This window comes from Urtica dioica, chromosome 4, assembly GCF_054948205.1.
Source record: "Urtica dioica subsp. dioica isolate 48M chromosome 4, U.dioica_male_clone48M_v1_H2, whole genome shotgun sequence".
Taxonomy (NCBI): domain Eukaryota; kingdom Viridiplantae; phylum Streptophyta; class Magnoliopsida; order Rosales; family Urticaceae; genus Urtica; species Urtica dioica.
The window spans coordinates 7,691,790-7,710,278 of record NC_142759.1 but is presented as its reverse complement, the minus strand read 5'-3'; the positions used below and the strand labels follow the sequence as shown (position 1 = coordinate 7,710,278).

General features: G+C 32.2%; 1 long non-coding RNA gene and 2 other non-coding genes across 3 annotated transcripts; all 3 read right to left on the bottom strand.

The window, feature by feature from the left end:
* Nucleotides 1-10,128: 10,128 nt before the first annotated feature.
* On the bottom strand, nt 10,129-12,301 carry LOC149399957 (uncharacterized). The gene is made up of 3 exons (XR_016296679.1): nt 11,996-12,301; nt 10,960-11,026; nt 10,129-10,889 (listed from the first exon to the last, which is right to left on the bottom strand). It is a non-coding gene; the product is annotated as an uncharacterized LOC149399957 (long non-coding RNA).
* TRNAY-GUA (transfer RNA tyrosine (anticodon GUA)) lies at nt 11,322-11,414 on the bottom strand. The gene is made up of 2 exons: nt 11,378-11,414; nt 11,322-11,357 (listed from the first exon to the last, which is right to left on the bottom strand). It is a non-coding gene; the product is annotated as a tRNA-Tyr (tRNA).
* Nucleotides 11,990-12,082, bottom strand: TRNAY-GUA (transfer RNA tyrosine (anticodon GUA)). The gene is made up of 2 exons: nt 12,046-12,082; nt 11,990-12,025 (listed from the first exon to the last, which is right to left on the bottom strand). It is a non-coding gene; the product is annotated as a tRNA-Tyr (tRNA).
* Nucleotides 12,302-18,489: the final 6,188 nt, after the last annotated feature.

Sequence of the window (18,489 nt, the reverse complement as noted above, 5' to 3'; positions counted from 1 at the left end):
ACGTGGAATTCCTATCTTGGAAAAATAGTATTATTGACGTGACACGAAAATGAGTCATGTAGTTGTTGTTAATACAAGGTTTGACGCTTAAATTCCAACTTTACCAATCTTATTTCTAGCCAATTCTATATTCATTGATAGCTTGGCTGGTAAAAGTTAGTTATGAGCTAATTACTTGGGAAAAAAAAGGTGTAGTATAACGAAATCGACTTAATCTCTATCGCTTTGATCTTCAAAGCTCTCTGTCTCTAATAATGGATTAGTACAGTGAAATATCTCTTTGATAAGCCTAACCAACCGACTAAAATTGGCCAGGGTGTATAAATCACTATCCATTCAACACCAGCTTTGTTTACAAACAAACAAAATTAGAATATTATTTTGCAATATGAAAATAGTAATAATAAAAAAAAATTACACGCACTATTGTAAATTTAGTATTGGGAGTTGAAGACGTTTCCGAACAAAGGGACCAAGTCATTATGTTGCCATTAGAAAGCGAGGAATTGTGTGTGTGTGTGTGTGTGTTTTTTTTTTTTACTTAATTACATTATATAAAGAGGAAATATAGTGTCATCTTCAACGGGATTTCAATGGTGCGTGGGATTGATCTAGAGAATGTCACGTTTATCATTATGAAAACACACATTATTGATAGGTATAGGCTTGTTTAATTATAAAGGTGTAACTTTCTTTAATGACACATGAGAAAGTGTCATTAATTAATTAATCACGATAAAGAAAAAGTATTAAGCATGGTTAAAAAAAAAAGGAATCACCGTGGATTGTTATTTAAAGTGATTGTTTTATACAAACTATACAATAAAAGTGACAAAAAAAAATTGCAAACAACCCAGTACCGTGAGGGGAAACACCTTTTATTTGAATGAGGGAGATTGTTTGTTTGTTCATATCAACTGATTTTTAAGAAAACATTTTTTTAAAATTTTCGATACTCAACCTAGAACAAATAAAAAGAAAGTTAAAACAAAAAGATGGTATACTCTGTATTCAGATTTTTCATTTAAGATTATGACCCTATAATCATGTTACACTGCCCTTGTTGCATTTAATTGTTTATTATTAAAATTAATTGAGCTATGGTAGTGCATAATTTGAGACTACAATTACGGTTCAGTAAAATCAAAACCAGCTGGTAATAGTTTCCTAGCGTAATATAATGAAGAGATGACATAAATAGTGATGACGCTATTCTAAATTAACACAATAACACGTAAAACATGCACTTTATACTATTAGTTATAACTGTTGTGAAAGTGGAATATTGCGTAATATTTAGATTAAAAAAACCTTATATTAAATTAGTTCTTCGTTGAATTTTTTTTAGAAAAGTAGAGTCATAGTTTTCTTCTTATAATTGAATTTGGTTAAAGATATATCAAATAAATAAATAAAAACAGAGCAGCTTTGTTCATGTTTGTGATGAATGTTGCATGTTCGTTGAAAAAACTAAGTAATAAAAAGTAGCAAGTTGCCGCGTTTATGACGTAAATTCGTTGACTTCAAATTCGGATTTGAATAATATATTACGTGTACGTGAGAGATACTGGTGATCAAGATGTGATAGAGAGAAGGGAATTATGTTTGTAGATATCAGTTTCTAAGGCAACCGCAACCCATTTCTCATATTTTGTGTTAATTCAACACAATTTTTGTGTTGATTTAACACCAAATTTTTTTCCAACTCCAATCACAACATCAAATTTCACACTAAAAATATTATTCATCATTATTATATTATTAAAATTATACAATCTCTTTATTAATAAATAGTTTAATAAATAATTATAATGTTTATATTTTTTTAATTAAGTGATTAAAATTATTTATTACTTACCAATATTTAAAAAAAACTAAAATAAATAAAATTATGTTATTGTTTTAGTTTTTATTTTATTTTGTGTGTTTAATTTAAACTTTGTAATCTATGTTTAAATTTTTATGTATTGTTATTTTGTTTTAATGTATTTTTGTAGTCAATTTATGAATTTTGGTGTTTTATAAATATTTGTAAGGTTATATATATGTATAAATAAGTATAAAAAAAAAAATAAAATAAAAAAAAAAAAAAAATTGCCGTGTGAACAGTGCCACGCCAAATTTGGCGCGGCACTGTACAACACTGCAAATTTGGTGTTGGTTTTGCAGTGTGGTTGGAAGAAAAAAAACGGTATATTTGGTGTTTTAGAGTATGGTTGAAGATGGCCTAAGTATCTATATACATGTTAAGGACCCCAAACCATAAGTATAAAAAGGGACTTGGCAAGTTCAATAATTTACTCATTTCAAAGTGTCCATTGATTTTGAGCAGAAATTTATATTAATTAACATGATATCAGTCTATAGAACTCAAACAAGCACCGCTTTAAAAATAATAGGATCCGGCCTAAGATAAGTAAACGCAAAAAAGTCATCATTTTGACAGACACACAAAGAATACAAAGCATTTAGCAAAATTTATGACATCATAAGTTACTCTTCTTATTGTCATTTGGTGTTGAGATGGAACCTCGTGATATTTAGTAATACAAAAACTAATATCTAACACAAGATAAATACTCTCATCTTCCCTCACCCCCAAGCGAGGAAGCATAGAGAGCTTCATACGAAGAGGAACAACTGGTTGAGTAGCCAAAGGCTAGTTTAAGGAATCAACTAATTAATTTTTGGATGTTGTAAATGGGAATTGTTTACAATTTTGTCTCGAACAAATCATGGAAGTCAACATGGTTAATTAACAATGCGAAACCGATTTTGATGCTACGTATATAGCATTCATATTATCATAAAAGAATAGAAAATCCTAAGATGTTGAAGCATGGACAACCAATGTTGTTAAGCGAAATTGAACAAAAAAAAACTCACGAGTCCTTGATGCATTATGTATTTGTATTCGGTACTAAAACTTGAAACCACACGATGCTTCGAGGAGGACCAAGGAACAACGATAGACCACACAAAACTCAGTGTCCACTTATGCTTACACACATCATAAAGTGGACCTCAATATTGGTGAAATATCGAGGCTAGACCCCTTAGTTGCAAAATATCTAAAACTGGACTTTTAACCCATAATCGAAAAAAAAAAAAAAAAAATTAATGCTCTTTCAGTCCATTGGACCCTCTTTCTCTCATTCTCTCTCTAATTTTCCCCATTTCCCCTCTTCTCTCTTCTCTCTCTCTTACTTTCTCTCTCAAAGAGCTCTCAAATCCTCTGTCCATTGGTGGATTTCGTTGAATAATGGGTAAGTCATCTTGAATCAATTTAGTGATATATTTCTCTAAAATATGGAATTTCACGTAATTTACGATAAATTAGGATGAAATTTAACCATTTATTACGATGAAATTCATGTTGAATTAAGATAATTTACGATGAATTACGATAATTTACAATAAAATTCGTACTTTTTGGCATTCTTAGTGGTCGAGGTCAAATCTACGCGAAACTCGTTGAACTCGTTCATCACCGTTGAAACTCGAAGGAGGAGCTTCGTATTCCGTCATATCTTGTCGGAGAGAGAGACAAAGTTAGAGGGAGATGTGAGATAGTGGAAATGAAGGAGAGAGTGACAGAGGGAAAAATGAGATTTATTTAATTTTAGGGGTAATTTTGTCCGATTTTGAGTCAAAAGTCCAATATTGAATATTTTGCAAATAAGAGATCTAACCTTGATATTTCCTCATTTTTGAGGTCCACTTTATGAAATTTCTCCTATCTCTTTTGCTTACACCCAAAAATAATAGTGTGTGTAATTGTGTAGTCCGTAAGTTGTTAGATCTAAACTAGAACTTTTAAGTTGAGCAAATAGTATATATTGTAAGATCTAAAATAGGACTTTCAAGTTGAGCAAAGAGTATATATGTGGCCATAGTAGTATTATATACCTTAGAGATTAATAATAATAATAATAATAATAATAATAATAATAATAATAATAATAATAATAATAATTATTATAATTATAATAATAATAATAATAATAATAATAATAATAATAGTGTGCATTGTGTATAACATCCAATGAGAGAGTGGTTTCATATAGCAAGATAGTGTGAGGGATAGAACTAAGCTTGAGTTTTAGTTCGACAAAGGTGTCTGAGCACCCTTGGGACCTAGGAGGAGGATTATGCGGAGGCCCGACCTTCTGACTGCTAAGGGCTCGAGTACCAAGTTCAGGCGTGAGTCGATTTTGAACTAATACACATGCGTTTGATCGTGCCAAAGTGAAATTGATGCTCATCATTGTGGTGGTCGGTTTTATTTTGTTCGTTTGCCGGTTGTCCAAGATTCTTTACAAGTATTTAAGAATAAATATCATAAGAAATCTTTGCCACTTAGATATATGTCATTTGATATGGTTTTGTATATGTCGATGGAAAGATTGATTAACAAATTTAATTTTCCTACTTTGAATTAAAATTTTATTTTTTTAAATCAGAACTTGTTTTTTGAAAATTTGATGTTTTTCAATGAAAAATTTAATGTAATATTTGATGGTGTAATTTGCTCTGTTTTTGGTAAAGTTGTGTATAAATTTTAAATGTTTCAATTAGCTCATATACAAATTAAATATGAGGTATTTTTTGTATATAATTTTTTTCTTTAACGCAATTATCATTTATAAAAATTATTTAAATTATTATTTGTAAATTAAAAAAATTATACCGGCACCAAACTTCGAAGGACAAAACCATAACAAATAACTAAATCATAGACTTACATTTTTTCCGTCATTTTTTAAAAAAAGTATGCGATTCAAATAAATTGACTACTTACATTAAACAATTAAATATAGATTAAAAAAAACAATCAAATACTTCCAAAGGAATAGGCTGATAATTGATTCATTATAAGTTTGACACTAACACTAGGGTGGCTAGCTTCATGTAGAATCTATGAAGAGAGTAGAGTACAAGCAACAAAAATCACAAGCATAAATAATTACAAAATGATAATAGGGCGGTGATTAGGTTGCTGATTATGACCAACGCTAAATATACTGAATAATGACAATTACTATACCAGTCGAGTTAAAATAGAGGTTTGCACTTTGGTCAAAATACATCATATACACATAATGCAATAAAATTTATTAATTTTAAGGACATAATAGGATGTATTTTGACCAAATGCAAACACATACATATATATATATATATATATATATATATATATATATATGTGATATCTATATGACGAATTCTGGTTATTGGATTATATAATGCACATTTTTAGCTTAAATTTATCAATCCCTGAACATAATTACTTAATATGATCGATTTGTTCTGAACTCTGAAGTGTTCTATTTGAGCCAAATTGAATAGTAATTTTGGCCAAATTTTTTAGTAAAGCAACCATGGTTTGGCTATTATTAATAATATAATCATAAGCACTAGAAAACGACTGCTAATACATTTCTTTTACTAAACTTTCACGGATTTCTCTTTGTTATTAATGATTAATGTTGATATTCATTCATGCAAGTATTTCAGACAGAGCATGAAATCTATTCAAAATAATTACGATCGAAAGAATCACTTCAAACCAAAGCTAAAGTTTGTTTCTGATTAAAGTTTAATCATGTTTTAAACAACTATAGTTTCTTTTCGTAAATGGTAAAAGCTGTTGTGCAAGAATAGTAGCGGATTCTTTGATCCTTTACCACAGGATTAGTCCGGTTTGTTGATGTAGATTTTGTATAAAAGTATGTTCTTGTCAAGGCAAATTTTAGATTTCAGAAGATATGGTTTAAGAGCTTTGCAGGTGGGTGGGTGGGTATTCATTAAAGGTATTTTTATGCTTAAATTATTTTTTATTTGCTAAGTTGGTAATCCACAAAATTATATAAACGCACTAGCATTGGTTGTTCTTTTTTTTTTTTTTTGGTTCTTAAGTATCACGTATATTTTAATATATATATATATATATATATATATATATATATATATATATATATATATATAGATATATCACGTATATAAAATCTTAAAGTTTAAGAATATGTATTATTTTAGGCAATTTTAGTTTTGTTACTAACAAGCTCCAAAATGAAATTAAGCTCACAAGAACTTATTCCTAACATGTAATTTTTTAACGTAACAAGTTTTATGAATCGATATTTAGGCGCCAAAAAGCGAGGGTAAGCAGCTAGAAAGGATGATAGCAACGACGAAGCTCCACTCATCTTCAATATGATTCATTTTTTCCCATCAAATTACATACCACTCTTATTTATTTGCATGATATTCTAATTAAATATTTATCATTTGTTTTCATCATTTATGAGTCGAAATCGATGTTTCAATTTCTTAAAAGATTTTGGCCAGTGTTTATGTCGAAAATTGTTGATTTCATAAAATTGAACTATTGATATTTTATTATCTCGGTAATTTAATCTTTGGTTTAATCCTAGATTTATTCGATTTCATAAGCCAAGAAAATAACAAAAGCTTACAATATAAGTATGACTAATTGTCATATTCTGATAATGACAAATATATCATTTTTATTTTTGCTAAAGAATAATTTAAGTAAGACTAATAGTCATATTATGATAATGACACAAACATAATATTGTTGTTTACAGTAATAGTCCAAATATTTAAATATTGATTATATAGACGAGAAAAAAGAATCTAGCTCTTGCATTGCATGAATTGGGATATCAATTAGTAGACTAATTGTTATCTAAACTAATGTCCTAAGAATTGCTTACGTTTACTTGTGTACAGCGGCAGCCACAAAAGTGACCCCAGATACCCAATTCCTATACCTTAAATAACCCTCAATTCACTTTAATTTTATTATTAAAAAATACTTACTTTTTTTTTCCAACAAGAAAACTATCTTTATTTACATTTTATGTATGAATGTTAACATTGAATTTTGATTATTTTTTTTATGTAGTGTTACCACTGAATTTGAATTGTACATATTCACATATGAAATATAAATAAATTGAGTATTTCTATAATTTTTTAAATTGAAAGTGTATTCTTCTACTTGACCTAAATTTTTTCAAAATTTCCACTTATACGTCTATTTTAAGTAACCATATAATATTTGACAAAAGGTAAAAAAAAAAAAAAAATACTCAACGCTGTACTCATTCAATATCTAAGATAATTAATATTTTACACGCGCCAGCAAGAAAAAGTAATAGAAAATTGATCATTTTTCATTTAAATTACATAATATTCCCAATCATTAATCTATCTGAAATAAATGAAACAAATTGTAGGTCTTGTTCTATATCACGGATAAATAGACTTCAAAATGAATAAAAGTACTAGTTTGGTGTGTGCTTAAGGATTAAACAACTTTCAAATTGGTAATTCCCATGGTTCTACTTATGAGTTCTGACTATGATTTTCTTATTTTTTTCAAAAAAAAAAAAAAAATCATTTTCGGATAGCAAACAGCATATTGAAATTCTAAGCCAAACTAATTATTTTCATGATAGAACTAAAAAATAAACAAATAAATAAATAAATAAAATCTTCGTATAATCTTATTCTTCGATTGTTTATGGATGAGACTGCCACGGGATCGAACCACAATGCAACTTGATTAGTACTCCATAAGTCCATATCCAAATTTCCTTGTTTTAGTGGGTCCCAATAATCTCGCAGTTTTTGGGCCCACGATTCGGACAACTAAAATAACGTGGGCCCATATCTCAATAAAATCACCTCAATTTGCCACCCAACTAATAGAAACCTAGGCCAGTAAGGACTTTTCTCTTACCCAGTTTCAAAGCAGAGAACTTTCGTTTTTAAATTATTATAGTTTTTAATAATCGTTCAATATTTGATATAATAATGGTTTATACATCATTAGGTTTGCCTAATAAAAGAAATAAGCTCATTTAACATATATCTTCAATCATGTACTAGTTTTTTAATCAGGTTACGTGTAATCGATGTTCATGGCTTTTTTATGGATAAAATAAAGCGAAGATTAATATACTCAACTGATTGTCTATAAGATGCTAATTTTTTTTGCCAAGTGACAACCTATAAAACTACCCAGAGTCTTATATTGTCAAAATTATGTCATAATCACAACCAAAAACAAGATATATATACGTTCTTATCATTATAACACGTCATTTTAAATTGTTTAATACTTATCACGTTCCCATGCAACCAAATCCATAAGTAGTTTGCATGTTTGTCATTTATTTTCTGTTATCCAAATCTGCAAAAGATGTGTTGGAGGCTTTGGCTAGTTTACGTATTGAAAATTGGTCTATAGGTATACAGGCCAACAAAAGCTTATCCACTAATGCTTTGAACCAAAGTCATCAATTTGAGAGCCAATTATTTTTCAAATGCAAACGTCCCTTTCCAACATTTTCCTAACATCTAAAGGTCAATAAAAATGGGCACATTATTGTTCCGTCCATTTATCAACGACGATAGTTCACACTTAAACACCCGCGCTTGTAATGTGTATGTATATAAAATTACCATAGTATTCATTATTTTCAAAGAATCTTAAAAATAAAAATAAAAAGTACATGGGTTTATTAAGGATATATAAATGAATTGGAAATAATATATGCTGCGATGGCTTTGGCAAAATTAGTATCTTAGTGACAATAATGTAATAACAAAAAACTCAAACATCAAATAGACAATAATGTCTCGTGCTCTTATTATCAAGTCAAATAATAGTACAATTAGGTTTACTAATTGAAGTTCCAACGAACTTTCTTGGCTGTCTTTGGTTAGTAACAGCACAGATCTCAAATATTATATATATATATATATATATATATATATATATATATATATTATTATTGCTGTTGTTGTTTTTCTACTTCTTATAATAATAATAATAATAATAATAATAATAATAATAAAATAGTAATTATTATTGGGTTAGTTAAGAAAATAAATGGTCATTGACACTGAAACTAAACTACTACAAAGTACTGTGTTTTATTTTTATTTTTTGGTCATTTGCTCAACAATATCAAACAACGAAAAACCCAATGATCTTTGTTTTTCAGCAAATGCAGACGTACAACTCCCTTGACATTAACAATGTTTAATTTTCCAAATTTGCTAAAGTCTACATACCTATAAAACACTGTCGCAACAGAACTGTATTCATTTTTTGTTGCAAAGGAGAATTTGGTTATTCCGTAAGAGATCTGAATAATTATATACCCAGAAAAATGTTATCTGTTTGTTGGTGGAAGTTGAGTCCAAAAGTCTATACGAGAAAGCACACCAACTATGACACGATGAGGTCAACTAAACCATAGCTGATAATTAAATTTTGCTAGTTCTTTTTCAAATTGTAGAGTATAATTTCGTCCCAAAATTAAACTTTGACTAAAGCTTACCTTTGCTTCAAGCATTAATTAATATCTAGTTATTTTGTTAATGCTTATGAAACAACTGCTTAGATTAAAAATCTGTTAGAAGGAACTCTATAAAGTCACAACTTTCTATGTGTCTCAAGACAGAAATCAACTCCCCTTCCAACAATCACTAGGATTTGAATGCTTTTTAGATCCTTAGATTAGATTGTGAATAGCTAACTTCTGAACAAACTCAAAATAGAAGTCTTTTGAGTCTATACTTACTCTTCATCTCTCGAGAGATGTTTCGTGACGTAGACTCGTAATCATAAAATCGCAAAACCATGCAATGAATAGTTTAACTTCATTTAATCTCCTTGTGGGGATATTTCCCAACAATTATCTCAATGTTTCTTCAAGTCAACCGAAAAACTTGCATACGTGGCTTCTCATGAAATCTTTGCCCAATGGAAAATAGTAGAAGAATTGAAGATCATTTGCGACATATGCGGTCCTCATTCACGAGTTTCAAGCGGCTCTTGCCAAAAAAAAGTACTCTTCCCCAAAGATGAGACATCCCAACTCCGATGGATCTTCAATGACAAAGTCGGCAGCGTCCATAGTGATAAAAACAATGGACAAACACACCGTATTACCTTCGTCTCGTCGTTGAAATAATGTTTGAACAAGTCACTGCAATTTTTATTTGATGCGATCTCTTTTTTCAGACGTCGACTCTTGAGTAGGCGTTGACTCGAAGTCTCATTGATTTCCTTTAAGAGTTCTTCTATACATTGTATCTTTGCTCTATATTAAAAGTTTTGAAATTTTCAAGTGTTTTGACTTAAAATCAAATTCAATTTAAGAAAAAGACCACGCAGAAGAATATTTAGGAAAGAGTATTCGACATAGTGTATGAGATGAGACACATACATACGTATGAATTCACTACAGCAACAAATAATAGATTCTCTAAAACGGTACAAAAACCATTGAAGAAACTGTAATCTTTACGTCACTCTATAAACAAGCGACGTGAAATGCTTACTCTACTCTATTTTAACCAGACGTCAAACATTTTTTTAATAAATATTTATTCCCATTATAATCTCATTGTTTTCCAGAAAAATAAAAAATAAAGAATCACAGTGTGAGAGTCAAACAGAGAAGGTAAAAAAAAGAACTAATTCGGATGACCAACTCCAAAGTGAAACTTCTTGTTCTGGCTTCATTGGAGACGCAGAGGACCCATTGGAGAGTCCAATTGAATTCTGACCCGATATCCGTTCCCACTTCCAAGCTTCTACCTTGCCCGGGCCGGATCGCCTATTTAATCTAAATACTAACATTAAGAAATCGTAGCTTCAAGAAACATCTTTATAGATCCTTGGCTAAGAAACAAATATTGTAAAATTAGATTAGAGTTTGATGTAAGCATGAAGGAGCTTACCTGGCACAGTTGAGCCTGACCCGAGATCTGTTAAAGAACAACCACTTAACCATAATTACCAACAACAAAGAGACTCGATTGTCCATTGCCATCACAATTCCCTAAGCCAAATATGCATAAAAGAAAATTGATGATCACATATATTAAAATACGACCGGATTAACCATGTACCTGAGAGACAAGTCCTGCTGTACCAATCTACTAAGGTCTGATCCATCGAACTGATCCACCGCTATCACTGAATTTTTTTTTATATTAATAATAATAATAAAAAAAAAAGATCGAGCCTCCTACAAGAACTTAGTTCATAAAAATTATATATCGTAGACCGACTTGGATGTTGATCACTATGGCAATACAAACATGTGAGAAATATTTTATTGGGAAATAACAGAACAAGTCAATATCCACAACTTGAGGTGATACTTGGATCTGGATGGGGATAGGAATAGGAATATAATGTGAGGAATATTTTTAAGAGGGAAAAATGATACTTTTACTAGCATTAATTCACTAAAATAAATGCGAAAAAGTCCGACCTGCCGGATTCGAACCAGCGACCTAAGGATGGCTGTGAGATCTTGACCAACTACAGTCCTCCGCTCTACCAACTGAGCTAAGGTCGGTTTTGACAATAAACTATGCATTCTGATAAAGCACACAATTTTTATTTCCAATTTCACAGATGTTCGGTTTCTTCAATGCCAAGGAATGACAGTAGCTAACAAAAAGCTGGCAAAAAAAGATCTCTGGCCAGGCAACCCAAAGTATCTGAAACTCTGCGATCAAGTCTCGAATCACATGTTTGGGATTGCAAGTTGATGTGATTGCTGATCAGCTATCATGTTAATTTTGACCATGAAGATATGAAACTGATTGATCTTGGAAATATTTTAGCAACATTTATCAATATGTACAATGAAAAACTCCTAGAAAGAGGGGGAAAAAAAAAGAAGAAACAAGTGACTATTTAGAAATTATAATTATTGATGAAAAGAAATTGTATTTGGTGTAATCAATATTGGAAAAGGACTACAAAAATCAATTAGCTTTGTGATTTAAGAACCAGACTTTTTAAGCACAAAACACTTCTAATCATTGTTTGATGTGGATGACCAAAAAAATAAAGTAAAAACAACGTATTTTAAGGAGACATAGATCTGAGAGTATAATTTAATAAAAGTCAACGCAAAATAAAAAGTCCGACCTGCCGGATTCGAACCAGCGACCTAAGGATTGCTGTGAGATTTTGAGCAACTACAGTCCTCCGCTCTACCAACTGAGCTAAGGTCGGTTTTGTAAATCGTTCTTTCCCTTTCATTTTTAATTACTCCATGAGAGCTTAATTTCCATGCCAGGAAAGCTTTTGTGTTTGTATTCATGAGGTGCATCAAAATCTATAAGAAACATCAGTAGTCAAATAAAATAGATAAAAATTACAATTTGATGATAAGCTGGATAATGAGCACCTTAGACCTAAGGCAACAAAGCAACAATTCATAGAAATGAGGACAAAATAGAAAGAGCAGAAACTAAAAAGAAGGCAAAATTCAGTAATGAGGAAAATGAATCGTCAGAATAGTTCGGAAGAAAAATATACTTTTAGAAAAAAAAAAACATCTAGAGATTATAGGTTGGTATTAGTATTAAAAAAGAGCTCATTATATATACCAGAAATATAAAGAGGGTTTGTGAAGGAAGTTTTTTTTGGTTCAGGGCTGTGAGAACTGCATTGCAAGAAAGGTGGATTCTTTGAGGCATTTCTTCGAACAGTTGGGGGGCACTTTTCTCCAATAGATAAAAGATGGCGTAAATTGGATAAAGCGTTCGAGTCTTTTGCTGAGGAGACTTGTATTCATAAACTTTAACGGCTGGCCATGGTGTCGGTGATAGGGGAGAGGGGAATCGCCGGAGACAAAGCCGTGGAGAGGGAGGCAAACAGATTCAAGAAAGAAAAGGGACAAACCTGGTTCGGAGGATCGAATTCTAACCGGCGAACAGCGTGTTTGGCTCTGTAGTTCAAGGTTTCAGTGACGACGAAACGGTGGCGAACAGTCGGCCGGAGGCGACGGAAACGTGAGGATGAGCGGCGACGGTGAGCTGCTGAAGAAGAAGAGATAAAGAACGAAACGAAAAATAAATGAGTCTAATAATGAATGTTGAGGGTTTTATTAAAATTGAGACGTTTACACGACGGTTAGTTTTTACAGTGGTGTAAACTCTACCCACGGCGATAATGCTGAGTTTACATAAATAATGGTAGATTTTTATCGTTGCGTAGACTCTGTCGCCGTGGCGAGTACGATATTCGTTGTGGCAAGAGGTGTGAAAATTTTTTAGTGACCGGAGTTTGAAAAAATTGAGAGTATAAGAATATTAGATTTGGCCAATTAGTCAATATTTGATCAATTTTAAGTAAATAATTAAGAAATTTTATTTAAAAGGTCAAAATGACTCATTTATCTTGTTGTTTTTTTCCGCCCACGTGCCTCAAGTATTAGATTTTGACAATTTGTCAACATTTGATAAATTTTAATTAAATAATTACGTTATTTATTTAAAAGGTCAAAATGACTCATTTCTAGTTATTTTTCTAGCCCACATGCCTCAAATTATAATTATCATTAATATTAATCTTTAATTTTTAAATTAAATCAAGTAACTACCATTATATAATTAATAATAACTGACTCAATTTGTATTATAAAATGTGAACAAAATATTTCAATTCGTGCCAAACAAAAGGGTAAATCCGAAAAAAAAGAAAAAAAAAATTATCATACAATGTCACATCATGCCATGTCACCATTATAGTTATTTACTTAAAATTTATCAAATGTTAAATGTTTAACAATTTTTTAAATTTAGGTGGTGGCTTCATTACCAAATTTTTTGTTATAAAAATGTACTTTATGTAATAATTTTTTTGAATCGTTGTAAAATCTTTAGTTTGTAGTAGTATGCAACAATGATTCTTTGTAAGACTTCAGGAGAGTTAAAAACACATTGTAATTATAGAAGCCTAATTTATGTAAGTTATCTTCCTAGAAATATATCTATATGAATGGCTTGAACTAGTCTGCCAATAAAAACTATTGTTTAAAATTTATGAACTACATTTATTTGCATGACAGTTTTACAAAATCTATCGTTCAAACGATGGGACGTTGACCTAAGCTTGCTTGGGCCAAGTGGTAACATCACTCTCCACCCAAGGGGAGGACGCGGGATCGAATCCCGGCGGACGCAATGCCTACTTTTAATTATTTCTGGGGTGTGTTTGTGTGGTTCTAGAAATAGATACTGTTATCGGCCCGACCCCCAGTCGTGGCAAATCAAAGGCAAAACAACGATCAAACTTGCCCCAACCATTGATCGGCCCATGGGCCGACTCGGCCAAGGGCCGGCCCAATAGCCTCGGCCCAAGACCGAGCTCGATCTCGGCCTCACGAGCTCGACCTCGGCCTCACGAGCCCGGCCTCGGCCTCGCGAGCCCGGCCTCGGCCTCGCGAGCTCGACCCCGGCCTCGCGAGCTCGACCTCGGCCTCGGCCTCACGAGCTCGACCTCGGCCTCGCGAGCTCGCCCTCGCCTCGCGAGCTCGACCTCGGCCTCGCGAGCTCGCCCTCGCCTCGCGAGCTCGACCTCGGCCTCACGAGCTCGCCCTCGCCTCGCGAGCTCGACCTCGGCCAAGGGGCCCACCAATGACGTCATCCTATGCTATCCTCTGCCAAGTCTATGTTATCCTCTGCCAAGGGACATGCCAATGACGCCCTCCTATGCTATCATCTGCCAAGTCTATGTTATCCTCTGCCAAGGGACATGCCAATGACGCCGAGCCCATGTTATCCTCGGCCAAGGGGCCCACCAATGGCCCCTTTGGTCGCCTATAAATACAGGCGCCCCTCACCTTCTCCAGGTAATCCATTCTTGAGGATTGAAACGTTGCCGAACTCACCTCTCGCTCGTTTCTCTCAAGTCTCGGCCCCTAAACACTTAAACCCTCTATTCTCCACCTCAATCCCACTAATGTTGAGCGTCGGAGAGGTAAACAGGGGCACCCCCTCTGTTTTCCCTTCTTAGCTCACGGTTCTCTCATCCTTTCCAGGTACCCCGGCGAGCTCAGACACCATCGACAGCCAAGGGAAGATCTGGGCAACCAGGTCCGACACGCTCGAGCCCAGGCGAGGCCACTTGGTCCGGCCTTGGGTCTAACCGCCTGTGGCTACTAAATCGTTGTCCGAAAAACGGCGACAACAGATACTTATATTTATCCAGCCCCCCATATTTGTAAGTATCCGATCTTGTATCATTGGCTACTTATAAAGCTCTCCCTAAAAAAAACGATGGGACGTTGCGTTTGCTGCGAAAAAATTATCTTGTTATGCGGATGAATGACTTTTATATGGTGGTATTTAGGAATGACAGTTTAATCCGAAACTCGTTAACCCGTCGGGTATCCAAGCTAAACGGGCCAGGTGATACCCGCTCAAATGGGTTAACGGGTAATACCCATTATCATTTTTAGCGGGTACGGGTCGGGTGGCGGAAATAACATACACGACCCGTTAACCCGACCCGTAAACATTAAAAAAAAAACCCTAAAATTTTTGTATAACTTATCGTGTAGTAGTGACATTTTTAGAATATCCCAAATATTCAGTTTTTTTGTGTTGTGAACTATAATTTCAGTTTTTATATTACTATATAACCTATGTAGTAGTGACAATTTTTTTCTTATAATATGAGTCGGTTTTTTTTATTAAAAAAAGCGGGTTAACGGGTGCATATTTTTTGCACCCATCACGCGACGGGTATACCCGTTACCTGCCCCGTTTAAATAGACGGGTTAACGGATACGGGCTAACGGGTATTTTTTTTGGCGGGTACGGGTATGGTAATGATGTACCCGCTAAAACCCGTACCAGTTGCCATTCCTAGTGGTATTGCTAAAACGCTGTGGAAATTAGGTATGTAAAAAAAAAAGGGAATTATTCTTAAACTATAACATTCACACTATATAAAAAAATAACATATCTAATTTAATCCAAAACTATGATCACATTTTTTGTGCAGTTATGTTTTTACCTTTTATCATTTTTCTTTACTTTATTCTTTTATTTCTCTTCAAAAAACTAACTCACATTATTAAAAACCCTAAGATTACCTAACCCTAAGCGACGAAGAGAAAGCTCAGCAAGAAGATTTTTTTTTTTTTTTTGAAATCTGAAAAAATTGGGAAAAATAAAAATCTGCGAATTCGTTTAAAGATTTATTGACACTTTTGCCTTATATTGACATCGATGTCAATAAATCTTCAAAGGATTTTACCAGAATCGTTTGAAGATTTATTGACATCGATGTCAATAAAAAGACAACGATGTCAATAAATCTTCAGCGATTTCCCAGATTTTTTAATTCGTTTGAAAATTTACTGACATTTTTTGTTTTTTATTGACATCGATATCAATAAATATTCAAAAGATTTTTCCAAAATCGTTTGAAGATTTATTGACATCGATATCAATAAAAATACAACGATGTCAATAAATCTTCAACAATTTTCCATATTTTTCAGAAATTTTTTACAGACTTTTCAGAATTCTAAGAATCGTTCTTGAGTATGAAGTCACTGTAAAATGTGAAATCCATCTTAGCTAAGCACAAGGAGAGAGAGAGAGAGAGAGAGAGAGAGAAATTAAAGCGAAAATAAAAAGAAAAGAATATTTTATTGAGGGTATTTTTGTACCAAAAAATGCAAGATAGTCCCTAATTTTGGATTAAATTAAACTAGTGTGGAAATCATAATTTATGAATAATCCCTAAAAGAAATCTTCGGGCACATAATTACTTCTCGCATTATGCAAAATGGTATGGGTTTATTAAAAAAAAAAATACAACATATCTATAACAAATAATTAATCAAAATCAAAATAAGTTCTGAAATTCGTATCTATGGTGAGATGTCTTGATGCAGAACATTGGTACAAATAAAACCTCGCTTTTGTAAGGTCTATTGAGCTTTAATGATATACTGAATATCCCGCGACAGTCTCATTGAGATAAAATCATCTAATTTTTTTTACCAACGTTCATTCATTGTCTAATTTCAAAACTATAATTTGCCAATAAACACAGTTGTTTGTTGACATGTTTATCAATAAACATAGTTATTTATTGATAAATTTATCAATAAATAGTCATAATTTTAAAATTAAAAGCAATTAATAAATTTTGGTGAAAAAAAAAAAGTTACATACATAAATCATATATTCATGGTGTTCCTTTGTAAAATATGACCAGGATTTGAACACGAAAGAAACGTTTTCATGGTTTTGTGGTTCTATATATCGTAACTATTGTAAAATAAATATAATATAGAAATTTGTAACTAATTAAGTCATCTTAATCTTAACGCTTGAGATTTAATTAACGTTTAGAAAGTTATGGGAAAATAGTCAAATGTATGAGGTGGCAGTTGAGATAATGTGTTAAAATTGCAAGTCCTAAAATCAATTTAGCGGTTTTTTTTTATAGATTCGTCACTTTCTCTCTTTTGGTTTTGAATTCGTCACTTTTTCTCTCCTGCTTTTTTTCAATTTTTTTTTCATCCAAATTTCAAAAATCCATATCTATCTGATATGAACTCGAAATTGAGTGATTTCAAATCCTACAGATTTGTGGCGCCGAGATCTTCAAAAATAGACCCATTGTGTTCGATGAAAAATAATTTTTACAGCCATAGATATAGAAAAATCACGTTACTGCCTTAGATATGGAAATACTGAAAATTTTTCGAAAATCGTCTGGAAATAAATTGAAATTTATTGAAAATTTCTGGAAAAGTCATTACAAACACGTAAACATGAAACATTAAATATGACTTTTCATCAAACACAATCTATTTGTGAAGATCTCGGCGCCACGAATCAGTAGGATTTGAAATCACTCAATTTCGAGTTCATATGAGATAGATGGATTTTTGAAGTTTTTATGAAAAAAAATATTAAAAAGAAAGTTGGAGAGAGAAAGTGAAAAATTCAAAACCAGGAAAGAGAAAATGACGAATTTAAAAAACTAATATTATAAAAGTAATTTTTATTAACTATCATTTATCTCACATAGGTTGTTTGACTATTTTCAAAATTTTGCATACGTTAGCTATTTTCAAAACATGAATATTTTTATGTAGAATTTGCTGTTGAAGTCACAACAACAACACATTATTTCATTTGTATCACAAATGAGTCTAAATTGCATTCGTGTCTTTTTTTTTTTTGCATATTTGTCACCTATACAATGTATTAATTACCCTTCTATTTTATATCCAACAAGAATCCATATTCACACTCAAACCCTAATCTCTCATTAAATTCTCTCACAAACCTAATCTTTCAAGCTCCGACCACCGCGCCGATCTCCTCTCCGACGAGGCCACCGCCGCCGTAACCCTCGTTGGAGTCGAGGCGCTTCAGATTATCGATTTCTTCTTCTAGTCTACTTTTGTTTTATAAATATTTAACTGTGGTTCTACTTTCTTCTTCTAGTCTACTTTTGTTTTGTAAGTATTGAACTCTGGTTCTACTTTATTCTTCTAGTCTACTTTTGTTTGTAAATATTTAACTCTGGTTCTACTTTAAGGGTATTTGGTCTAATAATAAATAAAAGTGACTTACTTGCAACACGTTTTTTGGTGGTGATAT